The following is a 9293-nucleotide window of genomic DNA, read 5'->3' as shown; positions in this document are numbered from 1 at the left end:
GAGACACAGCAGCCCCCACCCCTTCTCACTCACTCCAGGAGCCAGCCGAGCTGGAGAAGGAATTCATTCGCAATGAAGATTGGAGGTGTCCTTACACTGGAGTGGACCTATTAATTACTAAATGGAGTCTGGGTTTTTGTGGAAAAAGCAACTGGATGACTGTTTTGTAAATAAGAGTGAAAAAAGAAGTCCAGTTTTATCAAGGAGCAAGATAAAACCTACAGAAAATTTGCTAGGACAGCAGGAGAACAAGGATACCATTCATTTCCACTGCATCCTACAGGTGTCTTCTCGTCCACTGTGATAGAGACACTTTCAGAAGTCAGATCATGCTCCCTGTGGCATTCCAATCTTTTTTTTTTTCCTCAAAGAATAATATAGGATGAAGTTTTTCCCTTGGAAGAAAATATTCATCTCCAAGTTGAACATTGCACCATATGGACACACCGTCATTTATTTATCCAATATCTATCCAATGTTTGCTCTTGCAAATCATGCTAAAATCAAATATACTATGCATAAATCTTTATACACATATCTGATTCCTTCCTAAGGATAAATTCCAAGGAATGGAACTGCTAGATTAATGGGTAGAAGTTTCCAAGGCTTTTTCTCTCTCTTATCGAAGAGGTCTAGAAACATATTTTTAGTAAGTGAATTGAGTTGCCCAGACCAGCCCTGCAGTGGCTGATAAGTTTTCTACAATCTGAATCGCTTTTCTCAGCTACTCTTGGGGAGGTCTTCCCATGCACAGGTACGTAAGGGGAGGGAGCATCGCTCTTGAAGAAACCCGCTATAAAACAGAGAAAGAGAGACAAACTCATTGCATAACACTTACGTGTAGTGCTTACCTTCCTAAGTCCCTCACAGGATTGATTTCTTGGGGAAGCAATATTTCTTGGGAAAGTGTGGTCCATAGCACAGATTCTGGAGTTAGACAGGTCAGCCTTGCCTCCCCCACATTCTAAAGGTGTTCCTCAAGCAAGTGTTACTTCCCCTCTGTGCCGAGTGTCCTCATTTGTAAACTTTCTCTGTACTGTGTCCCCCGAAATTCATATTGAATCTTAACACTCCGTGCCTCAGAATATGACTGCATTTAGAGAGCATTGGTTTTTTAAGAGGTAATGAAGTTTAAATCATTCGAGTAGGTCCTCATCCCATAAGACCAAACTTCGTATAAGAAGAGAAGCTTAGGATACAGACACACGAAGAGGAAGGACGAAACTAACCCTGAGGACACCATGATCTCAGACTTCCAGCCTCCAGGACTGTGAGATAGTTTTCTACAATCTGATTTTCTTGTGTAAGTCACCTAGTCTGTGGTAATTTACGATGGAAGCCCTAGCTAACTAAAACTCTTTCTAAAAGCAGAGACATCACTTTGCTATGGACAAAGGTCCAATAATCACATATGGCTGTGAGTTAGACCATAAAAAAGGCTTAGCTCCAAAGAACTGATGCTTTCGAACTGTGGTGCTGGAGAAGACTGGACAGCAAGGAGACCAAACCAGTCAACCCTAAAGGAAATCAACTCTGAATATTCACTGAAAGGACTGATGCTGAAGCTGAAGCTCCAATGCTTTGGCCAACTGAGCCAACTCATCGGAAAAGACCCTGATGCTGGGAAAGATGGAGGGCAGGAGGAGTGACAGAGGATGAGATGGTTAGATGGCATCATTGACTCAATGGACATGAGTTTCAGCAGACTCCAGGAGATAGTGAAGGACAGGTAAGCCTGGTGTGCTGCAGTCCATGGGGTCACAAAGAGTTGGACAGAATTGAGTGACTGAACAACAACAAAATTAGATTAATTCCTGAAAGTGCTTAACTGGGTGTCTGGAGGGCTAATTGCTTGATAAATGTTATCATTCGTTGTCATTTTCTGTGCTGATTTTAACAGAAAAACTGAAGCCAGGTCAGCTAAATCAGTGGTTCCCTGCTGGGAGTGTTTTTGCCACCCAAGAGATATTTGGCAGTATCTTTAGATATATTTGATTGTCACAGGTTAGGGGAAAATGTGCCACCAGCATCTAGTAGGTAGGAATGCTTCTAAACTTCTATGCACAGAACAGCCACACACACACACACACACCAAAAATCAGTATTTCAGAGGTTCAGAATGCCAAACCAACCCTGGCAGTCACTGAGAGCCAGCTTTCACATCCTGATAAGCCCCATATCTTTATTTGGTGTGAAGCGTTTCCCTCCCACTATCTCCAAAGCCATCTGGCATACCAACAGGTAGGCTTGGCCACACCCCCCTGTCTAGCACTCACAGTGTGAGAAGATACAGAGGAATCTAATTACCAGGTGTATTAGTAGGCTCTTACTACAATGGGTCAGGCAGTAAGAATACCACTTCCCTGGGTCAGGAAGATCCCCTGGAGGAGAAAATGGCAACCCACTCCAGTATTCTTGCCTGGGAAATAGCATGGACAGAGGAGCCTGGTAGGCTACAATCCCTGGGGTGGCAAAGAGCTAGACATGACTGAGCATGCGTGCACGCACTACAGTGATGCTGCCTAATGAGCATTACAAATCTGTGAGGCAAACACATTAAGCATTTAGTTGTTGCTCATGGCTTTGAGGGACAGCTGTCATAGTTTAGCTTCAAGCTGTGGGTCAAGCTCAGGTCTGCCCCATGCATTTTATCCTGGAGCACGGGCTGAAGGAACCCCAAGAAATTGGCATGTAATTCTCACAGCAGAAGTTCTCAGGGGGTCGAGCCGCCTACAAATAATAAATGTTGGAGAGAGTGTGGAGACAAAGGAATCCTCCTGCACTATTGATGGAAATGTAAATTGGTATATCCACTATGGAAAACAGTATGGAGTTTCCTTAAAAAACTAAAAGTAGAGTCACCATATGATCCTGCTATCCTATTCCTGGGCATATATCTGAAGAAATCTCCAATTCAAAAGGATACATGCATCCACCCCAGTATTCTTTGCAGCACTATTGACAATAGTCAGACATGGAAGCAACCTGAATGTCTATTGACAGGTGAACGGATAAATAAGATGTGGTGTATATACAATGAAATATTACTCAGCCATAAAAAAGAATGAAATAATGCCATTTGCAGCAACACGGGTGGTCCTAGAGATTATCATATTAAGTGAAGAGTCAGACAGAAAGACAAATATCATAATATAACTTGTATGTGGAGTTTTACAAAATGATTAAAATGAACTTATTCATAAAGCAGAAACAGACTCAAGGACATAGAAAACAAACTTATGGTTACCAAAGAGATAGTGGAGGGTGGGGAGAGGGGAGATGAATTAGGAGTTTGGGATTAACATATATACATTACTATACAACTGATCTGATCTGATACATTAAAATATGTGAACACCAAGGACCTACTATATAGCACAGGAAACTATACTCAATATTTTGTAATAACCTGAGATGAGCTTCCCTGGTGGCTCAGACAGTAAAAGAATCCGCCTGCAGTGTGGGAGACCCAGCTTCAATCCCTGGGTCAGGAAGATCCCCTGGAGAAGGGCATGGCAACCCACTCCAGTATTCTTGCCTGGAGAACTTGAACAGAGGAGCCTGGCAGACTACAGTCCATGGGATCACAAAGAATTAGACACGACTGAGCAACTAACACTAACATAACGGAAAAGAATCTGAAAAAGTAAATATACTGTATATATACACACAGATATATAAATCACTTTGCCATACACTTGAAACTAACAGAACATTGTAAAGTAACCATACAACTTTTAAAAAACAGGCCTGGATGGGGAAAACGCCTCTTACACCCAGCTCAGTCTTTGCATTACGGCTGCCAGATTCTTTTCCTTCTGAAAACTCAGGGGAGAAAAAATACAAAGTTTTAACACTAAAAAAAGTGCCAAGAAATTTTTATAAATTCAGTTATCAACTCTTCTGGCAACAGGTAAATTCTGTCACCTTCCCTCTGGGCAATATTAATGTTTTACACTTTGAAGTCAGAGTTCTTGAGCACAGCTGTTATTGTCCACTGTTCCTCTGAACACCACTGCACATGGAGGACAACCCTTTAACTTCCACCCCCTCCCAGCTGTCCTTTGTCCGCTTCTGCGGACTTGATATACGCCAGTTCCCTCCAGCTGCCATCCAACCATAGGGCTTCAGAGCTTAGCATGAAATTCTCCCACGTTTTCAAGCCCTGCTCTCTCCATCAGACTCCATGCACCAAGTCCTTTAATCACTTACTCTGATTCCCCTTATCTACACCTAGCTCGCACTAATCCAGTATCTCTGTGGAACAATTAGGCTTCCAAATAGGGGCAATTTCTTCCACTTCCCATGGCCAACAGGCTGATAGAGCCATAAAACAGGGCAGAGATCACAGAGCCCATGCAGAAGAGTGGTTCTCAGAATATTTATATTTTAAGCCTGGAACTCCTTGTTCATCTAAAGTTCCTCTAAAGAAGCCAAATATGCAAAGCAGATAAAGGCAGAGCTACCCGAAATGAGAGTGAGTCTGGAGGAAACCCAGAGATCCACCCGATCTTGCTCCCCACCCCTCAGCAGTTTTAAGGGAGCCCTTTGAAAGCCAAGGCTCAAAGTCTCCACATGTGCTCTTCCTTCTTCCTTCTGCCTGAAGTGCACCTCCCCCAGGTATCTGCCTGGATCATCCCCTCACTCCAATCAAGTCCCTAAACAAATTCCCCTTTTGGGTGGGTAGGGGTGGGGAGGGGTGTTTTCTGGCCACTTATCTAAAGTAGCCCCCACTCCAAGTCTTCTTTCAGGCTGCTTTAGTCTTGTATTAGTCCAGGTCCTCTAGGAAAAAAAGATGCCAAGATGGGATAAGAACTGTGAAACATTATCAGGGGAAACACAAGAAAGTAAAGGGAGATAACTGGGATGGACTGGAAAAGCTGCCATGAAGGTCTGCTCCTAAGTGAAGGAGAAAGGGAAGGAAGGGAGAACGAAGGGAAGGAGGGAGGGAGAAAATGAGGGAGGAGGAGAAGGAGATAAGGAGGGGAGGAGGAGGGTCTTAGACTATAATAGACTTCAAGGGAAATTTCCACAAGACCTTCAGAGAGTATTCAAGCCAAAGTTCTGCCGCATCAATGAGCCGTGTGTCTGTCTTGGTGTCCTGCCATGCTCAGCTATTGGCAGAGAGCAGACCTGAGAAGCAGGGTCCCAGACAAACACATCACTGGGTTTCAGAATCCGGCTGCTGGCGCTCTCGGCCGCTTACACACCCAGCAGCTGGAGATCCAGGAGGCCTAGCCTCATGGCCACTGCAGTTCTTCTTCATAGCACTTTCACTTTCTGACATTGTGTTCAGTGCCTCTGTTTACTGTCGTAATCTCTGTGACACCAGGGACATGCTCGGCTTGCTCACTACTGTATCCTCAGCTCCTAGAAAAATTCCTGGTGAAATAGATAGAAAGTGCTCAATAAATATTTGTTGACTAGATGGATGGGTGGATGGATGGATGTGTAGATGGGTCAGTGGATGGATGGAGGGAAGGAATGGGCTGAAAAGGAGCTATTACATGAAGAGAACAATGTTAAGACCTGAAAGTGTTTGTCTCTCAGTTGTGCCCAACTCCTGATGCTGGGAAAGACTGAAGGTGGGAGGAGAAGGGGACAACAGAGGATGAGGTGGTTGGATGGCATCACCGACTCAATGGACATGAGTTTGACTCCGGGAGTTAGTGATAGACAGGGAGGCCAGGTGTGCTGCAGTCCATGGGGTTGCAAAGAGTTGGACATGACTGAGCAGCTGAACTGAACTGAACTGAACTGTGCCCAACTCTTTGAGACCCCATGGGCTTTAGCCTGACAGGCTCCTCTGTCCGTGGGATTCTCCAGGTAAGAATATTGGAGTGGGTTGCCATTCTTTTCTCCAGGGGATCTTCCTGACCCAGGGATCAAACCCAGGTCTCCTGCACTGCAGGCAGATTCTTTACTGTCTGAGCCACCAGGGAAACAAAGACCTCAAAGTTGTGTTGTTAATCAAAGAGAAAACAAAAAGCCTCTTCCCACCCTGAGTTACATGGCATATGGGAGAAGAAAAGCAGGCAAATTGAGGGGATTCAAGAATATTGTTTCCTTGGAGAAAAGACAGGATTCAGGGAAAGCTGAGAGGAACTCAGCCAAGAGTTTGAAGATGCAGGGAGTTTGCTGGCCGTGGGTTGCCATTCATCTAGGCTGAAGGCTTAAATTTACTCTTCTGAAATCAAATAGTAGCAAACTGGTGGCTGTGAAGAAAAAAAAAAAAACGGAAACATAATCTACCTCCTCTCCTTAGAAAATGCATACACCCACACATGCTCAGATGCTGGGCTTCTTCTGAGTGGAGTCATTAATGATCTAGAAATAATGATCTAGGCCATAGCAGCCTCCACCCTTACCCTCGACTCAAACTCTCCACCGTAACAACACTGTTATATAAGGTGCTTTTCAGCTGCAGAAGTTCCAAACTCTGAGACTCAGATTCCATGAAGATCTGACTCCACTCTTAAAAATTCAAAGCCGAGAAGATCTGAGGCTGTTAGGACTTAAGTTAGCATGGCTCTGGAAATGAGAAAAGGAGAATGGCTTCTGGGTGAGTCAGTGTTGAAATCTAAAGTGACTTCTCCCTTATAAGTAAGAATATAACAGCCCAAGGAATGTCTGCTCTTTTAGTTTACAGGGCTCCCTCTGATTCAATGAATTCAACTGATTTGTGTAACAAACCATAAAATTAAATGTATGGACTTAGAGAAATGAGGCTGCCAAATGGATTCTCTGAAGTAACTCGGCCTTTTTTTATTTGCTGCCCCATTTTTAGCCAAAGCTAGTGTAATGCTCTGAACATTTTCATAACAATGGAATCTCATAAGCCTCCAAGGAGCTAAGGGCAACCTCCAACTTTTAGTGACAGAGTTTAGGCAGTAGCTAAGGATCAAGTGAAGTCATTTGATGGATTTGATTATGGAAAAAGCTATCATTTCTGTCTCACTGAGCTCCAGGGATAGGGTCAGAAAAGGGGCCTTAGGGACAACAGAAGATGAGAGGGGCCCAGCACAGAGGAAGGGTCTATAAACACCCAGCAACCCTTCCCTTCTCCACCCAAAACACCTTTCATCTACATATGTGCTAGACTTTGCAGTAAGCTTTCATAAGATCTGAATAAACAATGTGAATAGCGCTAGTCAATTCCAAGGAGATGACACAATACTTGTACCAGATCCTTCATTCCCTTAAATCCCCAGGGGATTACCCATATACGATTCACTGATGTATTTCCACTTCCCAACACTGAGGGGTTGTCTCCTAAATGGGACAGACACTGTCTGGCACACACTGTTTCCTGTAGCTCCTAGTGGGAAAATTATGGAAAAATAAATATTTCACTGACCATCACATGTGGATGGACCTAGAGATTATCAAACTAAGCAAAGTGAGTCAGAGAAAGACAAATACCATATGATATCACTCATGTGCAGAATCTAAAATATGACACAGATGAACATATCAATGAAACAGAAACAGCCTCACAGACATAGAGAACAGACTTGTGGTTGCCAAAGCAAAGTGGGAGCTGATGGAGGGAAGCATAGGGAGTTTGGGATTACCAGATGCAAACCATTATATATAGGATGGACAACAAGTCCTACTGTATGTGCAGGGAATTATATTCAATATCCTGCAATAAGTCATGATGAAAAAGCATATATATATGTATATACACACACACATATATATATACATACATATATATGTATAACTGAGTCTCTTTGTTGTACAACAGAAATTAACACAGCATCATAAATCAACTTATATGTCAATAATTTTTTTTTAATTTACTGAGTTCCTACTCTGCTAGACATCAGTGATAAAAATAAGAATATGAGGTCATTCTTCCCCACAAATAACTTACAGAATAATAGAAGAGAAAAACACCGCAGAAATGTGAACATAATATGTTGAATCATTTAGAATGCACTCACCTGCAAATCACAGAATAACCCCTAAAATGTGACTTGGGCAATAGGTGGTTATTATTATCTCTCTCATATCAAAAAGTCTGAAAGATAAGTTCTCAGTTTGGTTCAGCAACTCAGGGATTTCAAGGATGTGCTTCACCCTCCCTGTGATTCTCTTTGACTTTCTCCTCGTAGTTGCAAGATGGCTGCTGCTGCTCCCAACATCACTCCGCATAGAACTATTTACATTCAGTGGAAGAAATGAAAAAGAAAGGTGTTGTCTGAATCACTTCATTGTTGTCAGGGAGGTAAGTTTTCCCCAAGAATCCCTTAGTGGATTTCCCATCCACTCCTTTGAGTAGGATTGGATCACATCCCAGACCTTAGCTTCAAGGCAGGCTGGGAGAGAGTATCACATTTTTTCAGCCTTTGTAAGAGGCAAATTCTGCCAGCAAGTAAACAAGAGAAGCAATGACTCTGGGTAAGAAATCAACAAAATCTGGCGCACATATAGGATCCAGTGACAGAGAAGAATATGGTGAGCTGTGGAGGAAGTACAACTGTCTTGTCAAGAGGAGGATCCCTGGACCTGATGACACCTAAGATGAATACTGAAGAACAAGTCGGATTTAGCAAGATGAAGATGATGATAGAAAGGCGGGTGGAATGAGGTTCTAGGTAAAGGAACAGCATAAGCAAAATGGGTTTTCATGGGTTCATGAAAAAAAATGTCAGCACCAATTTAGTATTACAAGAGCATCTAATGGCAGGAAATGTGTCTTGGGAATTATCAGGGGCGTCAGTTTTCATTCCAATCCCAAAGAAAGGCAGTGCCAAAGAATGCTCAAACTACCGCACAATTGCACTCATCTCACACGCTAGTAAAGTAATGCTCAAAATTCTCCAAGCCAGGCTTCAGCAATATGTGAACCGTGAATTTCCTGATGTTCAAGCTGGTTTTAGAAAAGGCAGAGGAACCAGAGATCAAATTGCCAACATCCGCTGGATCCTGGAAAAAGCAAGAGAGTTCCAGAAAAATATCTCTTTCTGCTTTATTGATTATGCCAAAGCCTTTGACTGTGTGGATCACAATAAACTGTGGAAAATTCTTCAAGAGGTGGGAATACCAGACCACCTGATCTGCCTCTTGAGAAATCTGTATACAGGTCAGGAAGCAACAGTTAGAACTGGACATGGAACAACTGACTGGTTCCAAATAGGAAAAGGAGTTCGTCAAGGCTGTATATTGTCACTCTGTTTATTTAACTTATATGCAGATTACATCATGAGAAACGCTGGACTGGAAGAAGCACAAGCTGGAATCAAGATTGCCGGGAGAAATATCAATAACCTCAGATATGCAGCTGT

The sequence above is a fragment of the Bison bison genome, unplaced genomic scaffold, assembly GCF_000754665.1.
Source record: "Bison bison bison isolate TAMUID 2011002044 unplaced genomic scaffold, Bison_UMD1.0 scf7180017864108, whole genome shotgun sequence".
Classification (NCBI taxonomy): domain Eukaryota; kingdom Metazoa; phylum Chordata; class Mammalia; order Artiodactyla; family Bovidae; genus Bison; species Bison bison.
The sequence above is the reverse complement of the archived record's forward strand: the minus strand, read 5'-3'. Positions refer to the sequence as shown.